This window comes from Pleurodeles waltl, chromosome 2_1 (assembly GCF_031143425.1).
Source record: "Pleurodeles waltl isolate 20211129_DDA chromosome 2_1, aPleWal1.hap1.20221129, whole genome shotgun sequence".
NCBI classification, from domain to species: Eukaryota; Metazoa; Chordata; class Amphibia; order Caudata; family Salamandridae; genus Pleurodeles; species Pleurodeles waltl.
Window position 1 is genome coordinate 794,765,519 of NC_090438.1, and position 20,282 is coordinate 794,785,800.

Sequence of the window (20,282 nt, forward strand, 5' to 3'; positions counted from 1 at the left end):
CCGCCCCCAAGGGGGTCAGAATCTACTTAGGCACCAGGGAAAATGTGTAAATTCTTGGTGGGGGTGTTTGTCAACTTGCAAAGTATTTGTATTTGTGATTATAATAGTTTATTTCTTCTTTTTGTTCTAGTTCAAAGCTTTTGCTTCCTTTGCTGTGGATCCTTGCGGTTTTGGCAGTAGTTGACCTGCGGGTTGCGTACTTGCATATTTTAGGTAAGTAAAAGCAATTTACTCCAAAGGAGTATTGTTGACATGCATAAATGACATGTTTGTAGGTGATGTACTAAATGCAGGATTGTATGTGAAATTGTCGTTAGATTTGTGCACAATTATATTTGTGTTGTCTTATGTCTAATTTGCCTTTCTTTTTTTGTTTTTAGTGGGATATCATTGGTGATTGCTGTGTCTGTGCAGAGTAGTTGCTGGTGAGTCTAGCTTTTTCAGGCAAGTGAGTGGTATAATGTTTTAGTACATAACTCTTTGTGATAAAGCCACACTTTGTTTATTACTTGTTTTAGACAGTGCTGCTTGTTGTTGGCAGTCCATTTGTTGTTAGAAAGGATCATGGCTAGCCGCAGAGTGACCACTCAGCAGGTTGTTGGCATGCTTTTTGAGTCATCTTCTGACCATGATTATGAGATTGACTCTGCATCTGAGGCAGAGGACGATGTGAGAGATTCTGGCAGTGAGTTTTCTGTCCGAGAAGAATCTTCTGATGAGGAGGCCACTTTGAGTGCAGATGAAAGGCCTGTTTTAGAGGAGGACACCAATGTGCCAATAGTGCAGCCACAGTTGACTGCCTTTAGTGGTCTCCCGGGGTGTAAATGCAAAAAACGTTTTGCCTGTCAATTTCTTTGAGTTGTTAATGGACAATGTATTTTTGGAAGAGATTGTTGAGCAGACTCATTTGTATGCGGAGCAGTATTTGAGGGACAACGCTGCCAGTCTTAGGCATCAGTCTAGAGCTACCTAGTGGGTTCCCACAAATCTGGAAAAGATGAAAAAGTTCTTAGGTTTGACTTTTCTGATGTGGTTGATGAAGAAGCAGTCACTGGCTTATTATTGGTCTACTAGTCCCTTGAGCTATATTTCCTGCAACCATGACTCATAATCGCTATTTGCTTCTTATTCGGATGCTGCATTTTGTTGACAATGCTTTAGCCTTGCCACAAGACCACCCTAATTGTGATCGTCTTTTTAAGGTTAGGCCTGTCTTTGATCATTTTGTAGATCGGTTTTCTGAGGTGTATGTTCCAGGCAAAGAAATAAATGTGGATGAGTATTTGGTCCTGTTTAAGGGGCATTTGGTTTTTAAGCAGTACATTTCTACCAAGAGGGCAAGTATGGAATTAAATTGTATATGCTGTCAGAAAGTAGTACAGGATATGTGTATAATTTCTAGGTTTACACTGGTAGGGATTCCAGTATTGACCCCCCCGGTTGCCCCCCACTTTTGGAGTTAGTGATAAAATTGTGTGGGAACTTGGTAGACGACTGTTTAATAAAGGTAACCATTTGTAAGTAGATAATTTCTATACTGCAGTGCAGTTGTTCAAGGAGTTGTTCAGAGTGGGCCATGTTGCTTGTGTCACAATCTATTCTAACCGGAAAGGCTATCCATGGGAGCTTGTCTGTAAAACACTTGTGAGGGGACAGTGCAGTGCCCTGCGAAATGATAAGCTGCTAGCTCTGAAATTTTCAGACAGGAGTGATGTGTACATGCTAACTACTATGCACGATGAGAGTACTTCCCCTGTTACTGTTTGGGGTCAGGTTGTGAAGTGCGCAAACCTGCATCCATTTTGGACTACAGTAAGCACATGTGTGGTGTTGACAGAGTAGATCAGAGGTTGGAACCTTCCACTGCTCTTCGTAAGTCTTACGTGTGATAGAAAAAGTTGGCTATACATTTATTTCATTTGGCAACTTTTAATGCTTTAATTGTGTTCAAGGATTTTTCCCACGAGTCAACGATGAAACTTGTTAACCTGTTCTGTGCCCAGGACGTAATGGTTACGTCCTGAGGCACAGTGCTGCAGAGCCCAGGACGTAACCATTATGTTCTGGTCACAGAGCCCAGAGGGAGCGCTAGGGCTCCCTCTGTGGGGTTCCCCCCACCCCCCCCCCCAAGTCAGGGATGGAAGGGGAAGCCCTTCCCCTTCCACCCCCGATCCCCCCAACCCCCACTGTGACATCAGCGAGGGAGCACGCACTGATTAGTCACAGGGTCTCCCCCATCGCGCTGGAGGCTCTGCTTCCAGCACGATTGAAAGAGAAATGCAAAGCATTTCTCTTTCAATCCCATGGGGGAGGCCCGGAGGGGCTTCAAAGGGAAGGAAATGTATTTCCTTCCCTTTGAAGTCTCTCCCAGGGTTTCAAAAGCCGGATTGCTTTTTTCTTTTTGTTATGTTTTCTTTTTTTTTTAGGTGGGGAGCGGCCCCTTAAGCAAGGGTTGCTCCCCTAGGGGGCACATTATATTTAGGCCATTTCTGCCCCCCTTGGGGGCAGATTGGCCTATTTTGATGAGGCCAATCTGCCCGCTTTGGGGGCAGATTGGCCGATTTTAGGCCGATCTGCCCCCAGGGGGGGCAGAAACCTCTAGACGCCAGGGCAAATAGTTTTTTTGTGGCTTTTTTTTTGTTTGTTTGTTTTTTTAGAGATGGGGAGCGACCCATTAGGCAAGGATCGCTCCCCTGGGAGGCAAATTTTATTTAGACCATTTCTGCCCCCCTTGGGGGCAGATTGGCCGATTATAGGTCAATCTGCCCCCAAGGGGGGCAGAAACCACTAGGCACCAGGGATCTTTTTTTTGCGCCGTCACGCAAGGGGAGTGACCTTGTAGGCAATGGTTGCTCCCCGGGGGAGGGGGGTGGGGGGCTTAGGGGGTTGGGGCGTGGGGGACAAATTTATTTTAGGCCATTTCTGCCCCCCCTGGGGCCGGCTGAGCTAGAGGCCAAAATCCACAGGTAGGCACTGTTCTCAATTGAAAAATTTGATGTGTCCACGTTGTGTTTCGGGCCATTTCCTGTCGTGGGCGCTAGGTCTACCCACACAAGTGAGGTATCATTTTTATCGGGAGACGTGGGGGAACATAGAATAGCAAAACAAGTGTTATTGCCCCTTGTCTTTCTCTACATTTTTCCCTTCTAAATGTAAGACAGTGTGTAAAAAAGACGTCTATTTGAGAAATGCCCTGTAATTCACATGCTAGTAGGGGCACCCCGGAATTCAGAGATGTGCAAATAACCACTGCTTCTCAACACCTTATCTTGTGCCCATTTTGGAAATACAAAGGTTTTCTTGATAGCTATTTTTTACTCTTTATATTTCAGCAAATGAATTGCTGTATACCCGGTATAGAATGAAAACCCACTGCAGGGTGCAGGTCATTTATTGGCTCTGGGTACCTAGAGTTCTTAATGAACCTACAAGCCCTATATATCCCCGCAACCAGAAGAGTCCAGCAGACGTAACAGTATATTGCTTTCAAAAATATGACATTGCAGGAAAAAGTTACAGAGTAAAACGTAGAGAAAAACTGATGTTTGTTTACCTCAATTTCAATATTTTTTTTTTTCAGTTGTTATTTTCTGTAGGAAACACTTGTAGGATCTACACAAATTACCCCTTGCTGAATTCAGAATTTTGTCTACTTTTCAGAAATGTTGCGGTTTCTGGGATCCAGTGTTTGTTTCATGCCCATTTCTGTCACTGACTGGAAGGAGGCTGAAAGCACAAAAAATCGTAAAAATGGGTTATGTCCCAGTAAAATGCCAAAATTGTGTTGAAAAATTGGGTTTTCTGATTCAAGTCTGCCTGTTCCTGAAAGCTGGGAAGCTGGTGATTTTAGCACCACAAACCCTTTGTTGATGCCCCTTTGAGGGAAAAAACCACAAGCCTTCTTCTGCAGCCCCCTTTTCCCATTTTTTTGAAAAAAACAAAATCTTCTCTGTATTTTGGCTAATTTCTTGGCCTCCATCTGGAGAACCCACAAAGTCTGGGTAACTCTAGAATCCCTAGGATGTTGGAAAAAAAGGACGCAAATTTGGCTTGGCTAGCGTATGTGGACAAAAAGTTATGAGGGCCTAAGCGCAAACTGCCCCAAATAGCCAACAAAAAGGCTCGGCACAGGAGGGGGAAAAGGCCTGGCAGCGAAGGGGTTAAATTTCAGGAGTCAGTGATAGAAAGCCTTATTGTGGTGGAACAGGCATGAGTTCCTTGAGTAGCAGTGGTGGAGGATGTGGCTAGATTGAAAGATTGACACTTTCCTGATCACATTCCTCCCACTCCCAAAAAAGACTTCCCCACTAAGAAATGTAGAGTCGTGCCGAAAGAGGTATCCGAAGGGAGAGCTGGATGTACTTCCCTGATTGCCCTTCAAAGCCTGGGCTGTGTGTGGCCGGCTGTTTCAGGAGTTACCACACCAAAACAACATTTATTGGAAATACCATGAGCGTAAACTGCCTGTTTTATATTTTCATATGTTCAGTTTCACAGTTGGCATTTCTGTCATGTATTCACTTAGAGCTTTTGTGTTTTTAGTTTTGTACTTATTTCTAATTAGTTAGTGGTTTATTTGTTGTTTAAAAACAAAAAAAGTGATAGTGGTGTGCATGGAGTGGCGCTTGGTTGGATGTGTGTGTGGAGTGGCACTTGGTTGGCGGTGTGTGTGGAGTGGCGCTTGGCTGGTAGTGTGCATGAGGTGGCACTTGGCTGCCAGTGTGCATGGGGTGGTGCTTGGCCGGCGTAGTGCATGGAGTGGCGCTTGGCTGTTGGTGTGCATGGGGTGGCTCTTGGCTGGCAGTGTGCGTGGAGTGGCGCTTGGCTGGTAGTGCGCATGGGGTGGCGCTTGGCTGGCGTTGTGTGTGCAGTGGCGCTTGGCTTGCGGTGCCAGCCAAACGTGAGTCCACAAACTCCCATCAGCTGGTGTGATTACTGTATAAGGCATATGTGCGTATGTAAGTGATGGGTCCTTGAGTGGCACTGTCTGCTGATGCAAGTGTTGTAATGTGCTGGGCCCATGGCAGCTGGCGTGAATAGTCGTGTGCATGTCATGTAAGAAAGGTGTGAGAATGGACTGTAAAGCGGTTGGTGCCTTGTCGTGGCTTTACAGCTCACGAGTTGTGAGTCATTGGTTCAGTTTTTTGGTCTTTCAGTTGTTAACAGTGCATTTCATTTTTGTGAAATCTCTTGTTAATAAAATTCGATCTACTGAACCATCACTCACCCTCGTGCCGAATCCAACCAAATGACAAAACCTGCTCCGCTGTAATCAGGCGTCGCAGTACACCCTTGACACGCTAGGCGACTCGGGTAGGACCGATGATGAAGCATTCCACTAACTTGGTTGGTGGGAGATGGGTCTTTTTAACATAACCTAAGTGTGTTTCTTTTCACAATTGCAGTTTTTGGAACATCGCAGAAGTACTTGGACACATCAAAATGATCTATTACAAAACTACCATTATGAGTTTGGCGTTAAATCCCACTTACCGCCATGCTGACTGCCGCCAACATACTGCCGCTGGGGCGGGTATCCATTCACCATATTAAGACACACACACACCAATCTGTCACTATTCAGCCATACACATAATTCCGCTACACCAAAGGTCAGTGATAAACTGGCGGTATCAAAACCTACACCGTTACACCAACAGAACAACACCCACAACATTATGACCCAAGAATCAACACAGCGGACATTCAACGGCGGTAAATTATTGATGGTATATACCATCGCGCTCAAAACCCACACTCAAACAAAACACCACTACATTGGTCTATATAAATAACACACAACTGACACCCATACACACACCACACCCCCACACCACTATAAAAGACACACCCACATCACCCTCATCACCCACAACCCTTTACGAATACAAATAATTGCCAGCAGAGAGACAGCAAGAGCACTCACACAACCAGAGCCACATACCACCATCACCTATACACCACCCACCCACCTTACATCACACACCCCAACACATCACCCCACACACCCTCACCCACACCACTCACACTACATCCATGGCACCACAATGACACCCCAGGTTCTCAGAGGAGGAGCTAAGGGTCATGGTGAAGGAAATCATCTGGGTAGAGCCACAGCTATTTGGAGCACAGGTGCAGCAGATATCCATTGCTAGTAAGGTGGAGCTATGGCAGAGAATCGTGGACAGGGTCAATGTTATGGGAGAGCACCCCAGAACAAGGGATGACATCAGGAAGAGGTGGAATGACCTACGGGGGAAGCAGTGTTCCATTGCAGCAAGACACCAGCTCGCAGTACAGAAGACTAACGGTGGACCCCCACCTCCTCCCCCATAACTAACAACATGGGAGGAGCAAGTCTTGGCAATCATGCATCCTGAGGGCCTGGCAGGAGTAGGAGGAGGGCCAGACACTGGTATGTCAGATCTCTATTACTATCACCCCGACCTGAATGCCATCACATACCCCTACCCTTACCCTCACTCCCATCACTCCACCACCTCCCAAACACCCCACCAACACATCCGACTCATCCCAATGCCAAGCCCTGCATGCCACACCTATGCATGGACACCACTCACAGGGCCAGATGTAGGTAGAAAACATTTTGCGAGGTGCAAATTGCGAGTCCCAGCGACTCGCAATTTGCACCTCGCAAAATGTTATGCAGAAAGGTGTCTCAGACACCTTCTGCGACTCGCTATGGGGTCGCAAAGACCAACCTCATAAATATTTATGAGATGGATCGCAGTTTGCGACCCCATAGCGAGTCTAGGCACTCACAGGGATGGTGGCCTGCTGGAGACAGCAGACTACCATGTCCGTGACTGCTTCTAAATAAAGCAGTTTTTTTTTTTCTCTTTGCAGCCCGTTTTCCTTAAAGGAAAACGAGCTGCAAATAGAAAAAAATACCGAAACCTTTTAGTTTCGGTTTTTTTCAGAGTAGGCAGTGGTCCAGAGGACCACTGCCTGCTCTGAAAAAATATTATTATGAGCAATCACAAAGGGGAAGGGGTCCCTTAGGGACCCCTTCCCGTTTGCGAATGAGTTACCATCCACTTCAAGTGGATGGTAACTGCGAGTTGATTTGCGACCGCTTTTGCGGTCACAAATCAACTCTACATCGCGGTTCGACTCGCAAATAGGAAGGGAACACCCATTCCTATTTGCGAGTCTGGAACACATTTTGCGAGTCGGTACCGACTCGCAATATGTGTTTCTGCATCGCGTGAGGGCATTTGCGCCTCGCAAACTGCGTTTTTCGCAGTTTGCGAGGCGCTAATGCCTTCCTACATCTGGCCCACAGTCCTGCATGGACACCTATCACTACAGTATGCACACTAGAGACAATCAGCTAGCCCACCACGTACCATCTCACACAAGTGAAAGCTGCCAGGGCAATAACAACCATAGAGGACAACCCCCATGCACAATATGTCACACACAGAAACAATAACACTACATTTGCATCGCAACAGGTATCCCAGCCAATGTCACTGGAGAAGAGGTGCCAACAACATCCACTCCCCCCACAGAAGAGGCCCACAGTGATGACAGCATCTCTGCTCACCTGGATCTGGATGACCAACCTGGCCCATCAGGGACCTCCGGACAGTCGGTTACCCAGGCACAGTCTCACACCACCACAGAACCTCTCCACTCAGGTAACACCACCACAACACCCACCTAGCGGGCCCATACCTCTGTCCCCAGGAAAAGTCAATCATCAGTGTGACCACTACTACAGGGATCCCAGGGCACACCACAAACCCATGACGATCAGGGACATGGGGTCAGTGGCCGTGGGCACACAGTTCAGGGGACAGAGGCACAGGACAAGAGGGAAGCTGAGAGGACTGCTGTGCACCAGGGGGAGGACAGGACCAGGGAAACGACTCTCCAGCAGGCACACACCGCGATCCTGGGAACATACCAACATTCCCAGGATACGCTGAGCCAGATCATGGACAAGATGCAGGAGAACATGAGGCTGCAGGAGGGACAGTACCTGGGAATCAGGGAGGACTTGAAGGCCATTAAGAACACCCTGGTCTCCATTGCAGGGGTGCTGGCTAACATGGTCAACAGTATGAGGGAGGTAGTGGCACACCAGCGGGCTTCTGACACTAGCCAGACTACTGAACAGCCCTCCACCTCCACTGCCACTAGTGGACAGGAGGCCCCGCCACAGGACCAACAGGCCACCAACACCCCTCCCTCTGCAGAAGGAGAACCACCCGCAAACTTTCCCTGCTATCCAGGTAGAAGCCAGAGACTATTGCCAAGACCCTGCCGGGAAATAAGACTCTCCTGAATGTCATCCTTGTGTCCCACTCTGTCACCCTGTCCACCTTGAACTGCCATTGCTCCCCTTCCTATGTCCCCTTGGACAATGCACCTGTGATACAAATAGAATGGACTCTAACCTGGACTTTCCTCCATCCTCACCCCAGCCCATTGCACTTCCCTCTTTTCGTCAGAGCAGTGCAATAAGCGCATTTAGAAAAAAATACAAGTATGGAGTATGTCAAATAATTTCAAAATGTAGTTGCTTAACAAGGTTCTTAAATTGCAATTCAACTGTACAGTAATGTTTACAATGGAAATTCGTGTAGTTGCCTGCAGTGAATACACCAAGAACAATAGTGGGGCACCAGCATATGCAAAAAGAGATGCCAATCGGTACAGTTAGTGGCCATAGCAGTAGGAATTCACAGCCTGCCAGTGACAATGTCACACATCAAACTGCCAATGAATTGTGAAATAGCACTGTCTTCCCTATGTTTCATTGGAAGTATTGACGAATGACTGCACTTCTGTTGTCCTTATCCTCTGCCTCCTCATCTTCACTTTCCACAGGGTCCACTGAGGCACACGGCCATCTCCACCCTCCTCCTCCTGCAGAAAAGGCACATGGAGTCCCAAGGCAAGGTTGTGCAACATACAGCATGCCATGATGATCTGGCAGACCTTCTTGGGTGAGTAGCACAGGGCTCCACCTGTTACATGGAGTCAACGAAACCTAGCCTTCAGGAGGCCGAATGTACGCTTAATAATGCTTCTTGTTCGCCCATGTGCCTCATTGTAACGTTCCTCTGCCCTTGTCTGGGATTCCTTTTAGGGACCAGTAGCCATGAGAGGTTGGGGTAACCTGAGTCACCTCTAAGTATTGTGGGGCAACTGTTAGCCACACACTAACCCTTATGTCCCTCACCATACCCAAACACTAACATCCACTGGATGGGAACCAGGGCTCACCTATTAGCCCCACCCTGTGCCTCTGGAGTGGGGCCATCACATTTGGGATGCTGCTATGCACCGACCGAGGATACTTAACATTGACATGGGAGATGCACTGCTCCGCCAAACACGCCATCTGCACATTCATAGAGTGATAAGAGTGTTAAATTTTTTGATTTCTGCAGACTTGTTCATTTCGTCGGGGGGACAAATGCTATTTGTGTACCATCAATCGCACCAATTATGGTGGGGATATGTCCCTTTGCATAGAAGTCAGCCTTCACTGTGGCTTAATCCTCCACATGGGGGAAAACAATGTTGCTGCACATGTGTTTAATCAGGGCAGACAACACTCTTGTCAGCACTATTGAGTACATTGGCTGTGACATTCCTGCTACCAAGACCACTGTCACTTGGAAGAACCTGTTGCCAGAAAATGGAGCACAGAGAGCACTTGCACAAGAGGGGAGATCCCAGTGGGATGGCAGATAGCTGATATCAGGTCAGGCTCCAATTGGGCACACAGCTCTGTGATTGTGGCCCTGTCCAGTCTATAGGTGAGAATAATGTGTTTGTCCTCCATTGTTGCCAAGTCCACCAGGGGTCTGTACACGGGAGGATGTCTCCATCTTCTATTCATCAGCAGCGATTGCAATCTATGGGGTAAAATATTGAGCAGCTGGTCATTATCTGTACATTGTAACCACTTCAGTTCAATGCATATTGTTATTGTTACAATATTTAGGTGACATATGACCAGATTGTGAAAATGTGAACTGTGACGCAGTTAGGATTCATGCCCCCCCTTAAAATGTCGTCCGCCTGTCCAGTATAAAGGGGAAGGTGGAAATGAGGTAATTCCGCTGACGCTGTGTGCTGTTGCGGGAGGCGGTCGGGAACCGTCGTGCAAATCCTAATTTGTTATAATTGGGCCCTATGGGGTACAGTGGGCAATAGTGATCTACGCCGGCGGTGATGGTACGCTCCCTCCGCGGACGTGACTGCCATTTTCTATCTGTTCACTCACTTGCTACCTGACCTTCAAAAGGAAAGGACCTACACTTCATGTGCTGCTGTGACCTGTGTCTGGAACCTACCATGGCGCTGGTGACTGGGGAAAGGGCCCCTGCCTTCACCTCAGCAGAGTTGGAGCAATTAGTGGATGGGGTCTTACCCCAGTACTGACTACTGTATGGGCCTTCAAAGCAAAAGGTCAGTACACTGTTAGCATGATGCATGGGGCATGATTGCATGGAGTGCTGTGTGTGAAGGCCTTGTGTAGGGGGGTTGATGGATGGGCCCTGGGCAGCATGCAGCATGTAAGCCATGTGGGCCATGCGTGTGCTATGTCATGTGGGCCATGTGATTGCTAATGGGGATGGGAAGGGGAATGGTGGGTTTGGAGTGTGACAGGCAGGACGGCCTGACTAATACCTTTCCCTGTGTGTATTTTTCTGCAGGTCAGCGCCCATCAAAAGAACGGTATAAGGCGTGCCTTCGCTAAGGACGTGCAGACATTGGGGGTCTATGGCAGGTGGAGCACCCACTGTCGGAAACAGTGGGAGGACCTGAGATGCTGGGCAGGGAAGACGGTGGAGGCCCAACTGGGGATTTGCCTCCCAACGAGCAAGGAGTGCCTGTCGAACCCCGACCCCCCTGATGGCCCGCATACTGGCGGTGGCCTATCTGGAGCAACAAGGGGGTGAGTACAGTGCCCTTCATTTCTACTTACGCCGTGTGGGGTGGTATCAGGGTGGGGGATGTGTGTCTGCAGGAGTCCCTAGGCCAGGCCTGGCATAGCAGAGTAGGTCCCATGTTGGCCTGGGTTCTGATGTGCAATTACTCCAACCTAGCTAGTTGGCTTCCCCTGGGCAGGGGTGTGTGGGTCTCAGGTATGCTGCAGTTCGCAATATGTGTCCCTACCCATGACCTGCTGACTAGCATTGTAACTGGTAGAGCATTGTCTAGTGTGTAGGGATGTTCCCTGTGTGTGAATATGTTATGTACTCCAACAGTTGTGTTGGTGCCGCCATAGACCAAGTGTGTCCTTTGTCTCTTCCCCCCCTTTATGTTTTGTCACCCTGTTCTTATGTGCATTAGCATTATCTGGCGGAGGAGCAGTGGCACCTGCGACGGAGGGAGCTGCATCCCACAGGACCCAGGAGGCAGAGTCCACCGACGCTGAGGGCACCAGTGGGACGGAGGGTGAAGGGAGCACCACTGCAGAGACTAGAGGGGACAGTTCGGACACGGATAACTCCTCCGATGGAAGCTCCCTGGTGGTGGCAGACACCTCTGTGCCCACCCCAGCTACAGCCGCCACCCCCCTACCAGTACCGCCCTCCCAGCAGGCCCTCAGCGAGTTGCCCGTGCCCACTCACCTCAGGCCCCACTCCAGTTAGCTCTGCTGCCCTGAGTGAGGAGGCTATTGACCTCATGAGATCCATCTCTGTTGGGCAGTACAACCATTGTGAATGCCATCCAGGGGCTGGCAGCCCAAATGCAACAGTCCAATGCATATCTGGAGGGAATTCACACTAGCTTGGTGTCCCGACAGAGATCAATCCAGGCTTTGGCCTCATCTCTGATGGCAGCCATCGTCCCTGTTTCCACTCTCTCCCCTCCAACTTCCTCTACCCAATCCCATTCCCCTCAAACCCAACCTATCCCAATCACACAGACAGACAAGCATACACCCAGGACAACACACAAGTGTGGCACAGGCAAACACAAACACCACACTTCATCCCACAAGCACTCACACAAACACCATCCAAATGCAGACATACCAACATCCACTGCCTCCACTGTGACCCCCTCCTCCTCGTCCTCCACCTCCCTCCCAGTTGAGTCTCCACTCATACCTGCATGCACTACATCCTCATCCACTACCCCCATCACCAGCACACGTATCACAACACACACCTCACTGGCGGTCACCACCCCCACATCCATTCACACATCCCCTGTGTCCTCTCCCACTGTGTCTGTGCCCTCTCCTCCCAACGTACACAAACGCAAGCACTCAGACACCCAACAGCCATCCACCTCACAACAGCATCCAGCCCATGCACCTGCACCCAAACACAGCAGACAGACACCTCCTACAACCACTCCCTCTTCCTCCACTCCGAAACCTTCTCCCTCTTCCCCCCCCCAATGTCCCTAAGAAAATGTTCCTATCCACCATTGACCTCTTCCCTACCTCTCCTCCCTATTCTTCATGTCAGGCCAGGGTGATCAAAAGCCAGGCAAGCACCTCAGCCACCCAGTCCACGGGCACAGTAGTGTCCCCACCAACTCCAGGTGGGAAAGGATCCCGCCTACCAGCCAGCCAGATGGAAAGGCTGCTGCCCCAAGTGCTGCCGGAAGGAAGGGCAGGGAGCCAGCCCCAAGTGCTGCAGGAAGAAAGGGCAAGGAGCCAGCCCCAAGTGCTGCAGGAAGGAAGGGGAAGGAGCCAGCCCCAAGTGCTGCAAGAAGGAAGGGCAAGGAGCCATCCCCAGGTGCTGTAGGAAGGAAGGGCAAGGGGCCTGCACCAGCAGGCAGTAAGGACAAGTAGCCTGAAGCTGGGACTCCATCGGAGACCCCACCACCCTCCATGGTGATGCCGCCATCCAAGGCTGCAGGGGATGAGCAGGGGCTTCCCCCCACAACCACCACCACCAGCTCCACCAGCAGCACCGCCACCACCAGCAGTGGGCAGCCATCTGTGGCAGCAGGGCATGGACAGGATCTTCCCCCCACAACCACCACCACCATCACCGCCAACAGCACTACCACGAGCAGCCGCAGCACCAGTGGGCAGCCGACCGAAGCTGCAGGGGATGGGCTGGAGCCTTCCCCCACCACCACCAGCAGCAGCTGCAGCAGCACTACTGCCACCACTGAACAGCTGTCACCTCCAGCAGACATTCTATAGACCAGCGTCCATTGGCTGTTGTGCGGCCTGCCCCTTTCAACTACAATGGGTATGACACCCACCTGAGAGACTGCAACCTTGTCCTCTCCAAGATCTGCATCACAGGGCACGATGCCCCCTCCAGAAACAGTGGAGAAGCCACCCCTCACCCCTTCCTCCCCAGGATGAAGATCACAGGGCACGATGCCCCCTCCAGAACTAGTGGAGAAGCCATCCACTCACCCCATCCTCCCCAGGATGAAGATCACAGGGCATGATGCCCCCTCCAGAACCAGTGGGGAGCCACCCACTCACCCCATCCTCCCCAGGATGAAGATCACTGGGCACAATGCCCTCTCCAGTGCCAGTGGGAAAGTCACCCACTTGAGAGACTGTGGCCTTGCACTCCCCAAGACAAAGCACAGGGCACAATGCCCCCTCCAGTGCCAGTGGGCAAGTCACCCACTTGAGAGACTGTGGCCTTGCACTCCCCAGGACAAAGCACAGGTCACGATGCCCCCTCCAGGACCAGTGGTGTTGTTCCATCCGCCGGCTGAGGTGCCCCCCCTGTTTCCCGTTCCCCTGAGGTGCCTGTCTATTTACCAAATGATGTCCCTGGAGTGTTTTCTCTGTGTTGGTGCAGGAGTGAAGTGGGACCTTGGACTTTGTAATGTGGCCCTGTGGCCCACGGACGTTGAGGACAGGGCAGGGTCCCTACATTTGTAAATATGTATGTACTTTTTGATTTGGATGCACGTATTGCTACTATTTTATCTCATTACACTCTTTTTAATCTGCAACAGTTGTCCTTGCATTATTCCTGGGTGATACGGGGTGTATACTTATGTTACTGCAGCTGTACCTGTGTATGGTGTATGGTGTTGGGGGTGGGGGTGTTGCGTGTGTGTGTCACTCTCTTTTTCCTCCCCCTCCCCTGTGTGCTAGGCAGCTGTACTTACTGTGGTCGTCTTTGCCGTCGTTGGTGTTCGTAGTGGAGCAGCATGTACAAGATAATTGGGAAGATATGCTGCTCGGGCTCCATGGTGCTGTGGTTCTTCCCTGAGTCTCCACAGGTGAGTCGTTTCCCTTTTGTGCAGTGTTTCCACAAGGCTTTTGGTGTTGTTGGTACTGCTCCAGAATAGGTGGCGGATTGGACTCTCTTAATACAGTGGGTGGAACATTGTCTTCAGGCTGGCTGTAGGCGGTTACTGCAGAGGCGCCTGTTGATTCCGCCCTGGCGGTCAACGTGTTAAAGTGGCTGTGTGTCTAAGCTGTTTCAGCCATGGTCATAATTTTGCAATGTTTACCGCCAGCCTGTTGGTGGTATTACCACCACTTTATCACCAACCGCAAGGGTTGTAATGAGGGCCCATGTGCTTAGCAACTCGCTGTGCTATTGCCTCAATCTCTACAGGTTTTTGGCCTTTTTCTGTTGCAGGCACCTGGATTACCCACACAAGTGAGGTATCATTTTTATTGGGAGACTTGGGGGAACACTGGGTAGAAGGAAATGTGTGGCTCCTCTTAGATTCCAGAACTTTCTGTCACCGAAATGTGTAGAAAAGTGTTTTTTTTTTGCCGTATTTGAGGTTTGCAAAGGATTCTGGGTAACAGAACCTGGTGAGAGCCCCACAAGTCCCCCCATCTTAGATTTCCCTAGGTGTCTAATTTTCAAAAAAGCACTGGCGTGCCAGGTTTCCCTTGGTGCCGGCTGAGCTAGGGGCCAAAATCCACACCTAGGCACTTTGCAAAAAACAGGTTAGTTTTCCTTGGGAGATGTGATGTGTCCATGTTTCGTTTTAGGGCATTTCCTGTCACAGGCACTAGGCCTACCCACACAAGTGAGGAATTATTTTTATTGGGAGACTTGGGGGAATGCTGGGTGGAAGGAAATTTGTGGCTCCTCTTAGATTCTAGGCCTTTCTGTCACCGAAATGTGAGGAAAAAGTGTTTTTTTGTCAAATTTTGAGGTTTGCAAAGGATTCTGAGTACCAGAACCTGGTGAGAGCCCCACAAGTCACCCCATCTTGGATTCCCCTAGGTGTCTAGTTTTCAATAAAGCACAGGCTTGGTTGGTTTCCCTAGGTGCCAGCTGAGCTAGAGACCAAAATTCACAGCTAGGCACTTTGCAAAAAAACGCTCTGTTTTCTTTGGGAAAATATGATGTGTCCACGTTGTGTTATGGGGCATTTCCTTTTGTGGGCACTAGGCCTACCCACAGAAGTAAGGTCCAATTTTTATTTGGAGAAGTGGGGGAATGCTGGGTGGAAGCACATTTGTGGCTCCTTTTGAATTCCAGGCCTGTCTGTCACCGAACTGTGAGGAAAAAGTGTTTTTGTCAAATTTTGAGGTTTGCAAAGGGTTCTCGGTGACAGAAACGGGTGCGAGCCCCACAAGTCACCCCATCTTGGATTTCCCTAGGTATATAGTTTCAAAAAATGCACAGGTTTCTAGGTTTCCCTAGGTGCCGGCTGAGCTAGATGCCAAAATTTACAGCTAGGCACTTTCCAAACAAACAGCTGTTTCCATTAGGAAAATGTGATGTGTCCACATTGTGTTTTGGGGCATTTCCTGTTGCGGGAACCAGGCCTACCCACACAAGTGGGGTACCATTTTTACCATGAGACATGAGGGAATGCTGGGTGGAAGGAAATATGTGGCTCCTCTCAGATTCCAGAACTTTCTGACACCGAAATGTGGGGAAAAAGTGTTTTTTTGTCAATTTGTGAGTTTTGCAATGGATTCTGGGTAACAGAACCTGGTGAGAGCCCCACAGGTCACTCCATCTTGGATTCCCCTAGGTCAGAGGTCTTCAAACTGGGGGGCAAGCCCCCCTAGGGGGGTCTCAAGTGATCCCAGGGAGGGCACCAGATTCTGGCCAAAAGCAGCATTATACAGATAACAGTCCTTTGCTTTAAGCAGAAGCATGTTATTGCATTTTTAAAAAGGTAACAGTACTTAACTACAATGTTTAAATACGTCTAGACATATTTAAACATTGCCATCTTCATAAAATAGTTGTGAAAAAATGTGTGGGGGGGCCCAATGATTTTTATTTTTCAAATGGGGGGGTGCAGCATTAAAAAGTTTTGAGACCACTGCTCTAGGTGTCTAGTTTTCAAAAATGCACAGGTTTGGTAGGTTTCATTAGGTGTCGGCTCAGCTACAGGCCAAAATCCACAGCTGGGCACTTTGCAAAAAAAAAATTCAGTTTTCAATGTAAAAATGTGATGTGTCCATGTTGTGTTTCCTGGCACAGGCATTAAGCCTACCCACACAAGTGAGGTACCATTTTTATTGGGGACTTGGGGGAACACAGAATAGCAGAACAAGTGCTATTGCCCCTTGTCGTTCTCTGCAGTTTTCCCTTCCAAATGTAAGACAGTGAGTAAAAAAGATGTCTATTTGAGAAATGCCCTGTAATTCACATGCTAGTACGGGGACCCCGCAATTCAGAGATGTGCAAATAAGCACTGCTTCTCAACACCTTATCTTGTGGCCATTTTGGAAATGCAAAGGTTTCTTGATACCCATTTTTCAGTCTTTATATTTCACCAAATGAATTGCTGTATACCCGGTATACAATGAAAACCTATTGCAAGGTGCAGCTCATTTACTGGCTCTGGGTACCTAGGGTTCTTGATGAACCTACAAGCCCTATATATCCCTGAAATCAGAAGAGTCCTGCAGACATAACGGTATATTACTTAAAAAAATCTGACATCGCAGGAAAAAGTTACAGAGTAAAACGTGGAGAAAATGGCTGGTGTTTCTAACCTCAATTTCAATATTTTTTTAATTCTGCTGTTTTTTTCTGTAGAACAACTTTGTAGGATCTACGCGAATTATCCCTAGGTGAATTCAGAATTGTGTCTACTTTTAAAGAAATGTGTAGCTGTCTGTGATCCAGCATTGGTTTTACACCCATTTCTGTCACTAACCAGAAGGGGGCTAAAAGCTAAAAAAAATAGTAAAAATGGGGTATGTCCCAGTAAAATGCCAAATTTGTGTTGAAAAATTTGGTTTTCTGATTCAAGTCTGCCTGTTCCTGAAAGCTGGGAAGATGGTGATTTTAGCACCACAAACCCTTTGTTAATGCCATTTTCAGGGGAAAAAACACAAGCCTTCTTCTGCAGCCCTTTTTTCCCATTTTATTTTTAAAAAAGCTAAATGTTTGCTGTATTTTGGCTAACTTCTTGGTCTCCTTCAGGGGAACCCACAAACTCTGTGTAAGTTGTAGACCGAATGTTCAGAATGTTCAGATAGGCATGTGATTGGTAAGCAACATGCTGTGTTTACGTGAAGTGAGATGAGTTTACTTTCATGGAACATGAGCTTTGGTGATGCATTGGGCAGGTTTGAGTATGAGTAGACATGATGTTGTGTTATCAGTCAACTGTATTTCCTTGGACTGATTTGATGATGGACAGTGATGACCTGTATGGGGATAGGTTTTAGATGTAGCCAATCCATCTTGTCCATGATGTTTTTGAGTTACAGATGATTTGATGGGATGGTGAAGTAGTGGTCAGATGGTTGGCTTCTGTTGTGAGTGAGACTGTTGTCATATGGGAAAGTTGGAAGTGTTTTGTTGTGACATGATGTAGACTCTGATTGGTTTCTGACTGGGGCTTTATTAGCAAGAGATGTTTTGTAACAGTTGTACATGTTGTAATGTATGTATGTGTGAAGAATGTGATGACCCTCTCTCTATCTTTCTGTGTATCAGCATCAGCAGGTGAAGGAGACTTGGTACAGCCGAGTGAAGAAGCTGGCGGCCACAGGACCTGGAGTGTTGAGACCACCGACATCGAGGGACCCAATGGCCCAGAGGGTGAGGGGAGTGTCAAGGGGGAGACAGGATCCACGTCTTCTTCATCAGAATCCTCCTCCAGTGGATACTCCTTCGCAGCGGTGGACCCTTCTGGGACCACCCCAGCACCACCCTTACTACCACCACCCTCCCTGTAGCTTTGCACCCTGTTGTCCGTGTCCACTCACCCAAGAGGGTGGGTTCCTCCTTTCCCACAGTCACCTCTGTTCCTGCCCCTGTCAGCCTTGATGCCCTCAGTGAGGAGACTATTGACCTCCTGAGATCCATCTCTGTGGGTCAGTCGACCATCATGAATGCCATCTAGGGACTGGCAATTCAAGTCCAACAGGGTAATGAGTTCCTGGAGGGCCTTCACAGTGCACTGACTGGCCTACAGAGATCGTTTCAGGATTTGACCTCCACACTGACGACAGACAGTCACTCTTTGTTTCCTGTCCCTCCTCCACCTTCCTCTTCCCAATCCCAAACCAGTCTCCACAACCCAACCGAAGCACACAGACAGACAAGCATGTATCCACTTCAACATCCATGGGTAGTTCAGTCAAACACAAGCAGCACAAGACATAACAACAGGCATGCACACAAGCAAAATACACCTGCACACACATCAACAGTCTCTACCTGCCCTGACACCCCATTACCCCCAGCATCACATACACAACACCTGCAGACACCACACCAACATTCACAGATCCAGCCACTACTCCTTTCTTACCCACAGACAGCACCACAACAGACCCATAGACATCCACCCCAATCACCAGACCCACAGACATCACAACCACTGACACTCCTACGTGCAGCATATCCATCATACCTGCAATCACCATCCCAACAGATGGTTGCCAACCCACTAAGGAATCCCCCAGCACCTCATTCCCCTCATTCCTGTACACATAAACACCCTCACTTACCTACCCAACAGATATCCCCCAACCATGAGCATACCTCCCACACACATGCACCCACAACAAGCACACCGACATATCAGACAACCACTCCCTCACCCCTCCACTCCCAAACCCCCTTCTGATTATCTTCCCCATGTGTCTAAGAAAGTGTTCTTTTCATGCTTTGACCTTTTCCCTACTCTTCTTCCCCCTCATGAGACCCCTAAATGCACTGTTTCCCTCCCCAGGCCCATCCCTTCCACCTCCAAGGCCTCCCTTATCTTCCTGCAAGTACCCAGACCCCTTCCCTCACTAATAAATCTACCAGTCTCAAGAGAGCACTCCCCTAAGCCTAGGCCTAAACCCCCCCTTCCAAGCCCAATCCCAAAGGACCCCCCTTTCAAGCTTAAGCTCAACCCCCTGCTACTCCCACAATCCCTGAGGTACCTGCCTGTCCCCTTGATGCCTCTACCTGTGGAGGTTACAAAGCAGTCAGGAGTCAAGTTCTGGGCACTAAGATGCAGCTAAAGTGCATGTTGCACAATCCATATTTGGACTGGACTATGGCCTTGAACTGTTTAATATTTATACTAATTTTTATTATATCTTTGAACCAACCAGTTGATGGTTTCAACAATACATATTTGTCCTGGATTTCTTTTCTTGGGCATTTTAGAAAATGGCTGACATTGTTTGTGTGTGAGTATTTTTGTGCAAGTGGTGCTTGTGCTACCTGTTTTGTCCAAGCAGCATGTGAGGTTGTGTGCAGTCCATTTGTACCCCAGTGATGTGTGTGTGTGTTGTGTGATTGGCATGTGTATCTCGGGGACAATGTTGTTGTCATGGTATTGAGTGGTGTTAGTGTTCACATGCCTTTTTTTGCAGTATTGTGTGCCTTTCTGTGGCTTGACTGTGTGCATGTGCATGTGGGGTGAATGGTATGTCAGATACATTGTGATGTGTGTTTGCTGGGTATGTTGAATGCTGAGTTGAATGGTTGTGTGATAGTGTGTGTTCATTCCCTGATGGTGGTACATTGTGTTGTAAGTGTGATATGTCAATGGGTAGTGTTATTGCGGGTACTTGCCATTGCTTTGATGGTTTTGCGGTTGTGGTGTTGTAGTGTGTTTGTTGCTATTGTGTGTTGTTGTGTGTGACTGTGACCAAGCTGTGTTTTGGGGAGTAGCCGTGTGTTTTTGACTTATGTGTGTGATGGCCGAAGTATGTGTAATGTGCATGTGTGGGTCTGTGTGTGGCTGTCTGTGAGTGTGCGTGTCAGGTTACGTGTACTTGTCACCCTTTCCTCCCGTTCCCAATTGGTATGTTGTGTGTGTACGTACTTTGACAATTTTCAACAGTGACAGGGAAGAGTGTGTATTCACAGTTGCTGTTGTTGTCTTTGGCATTGATTCCAGTGTCT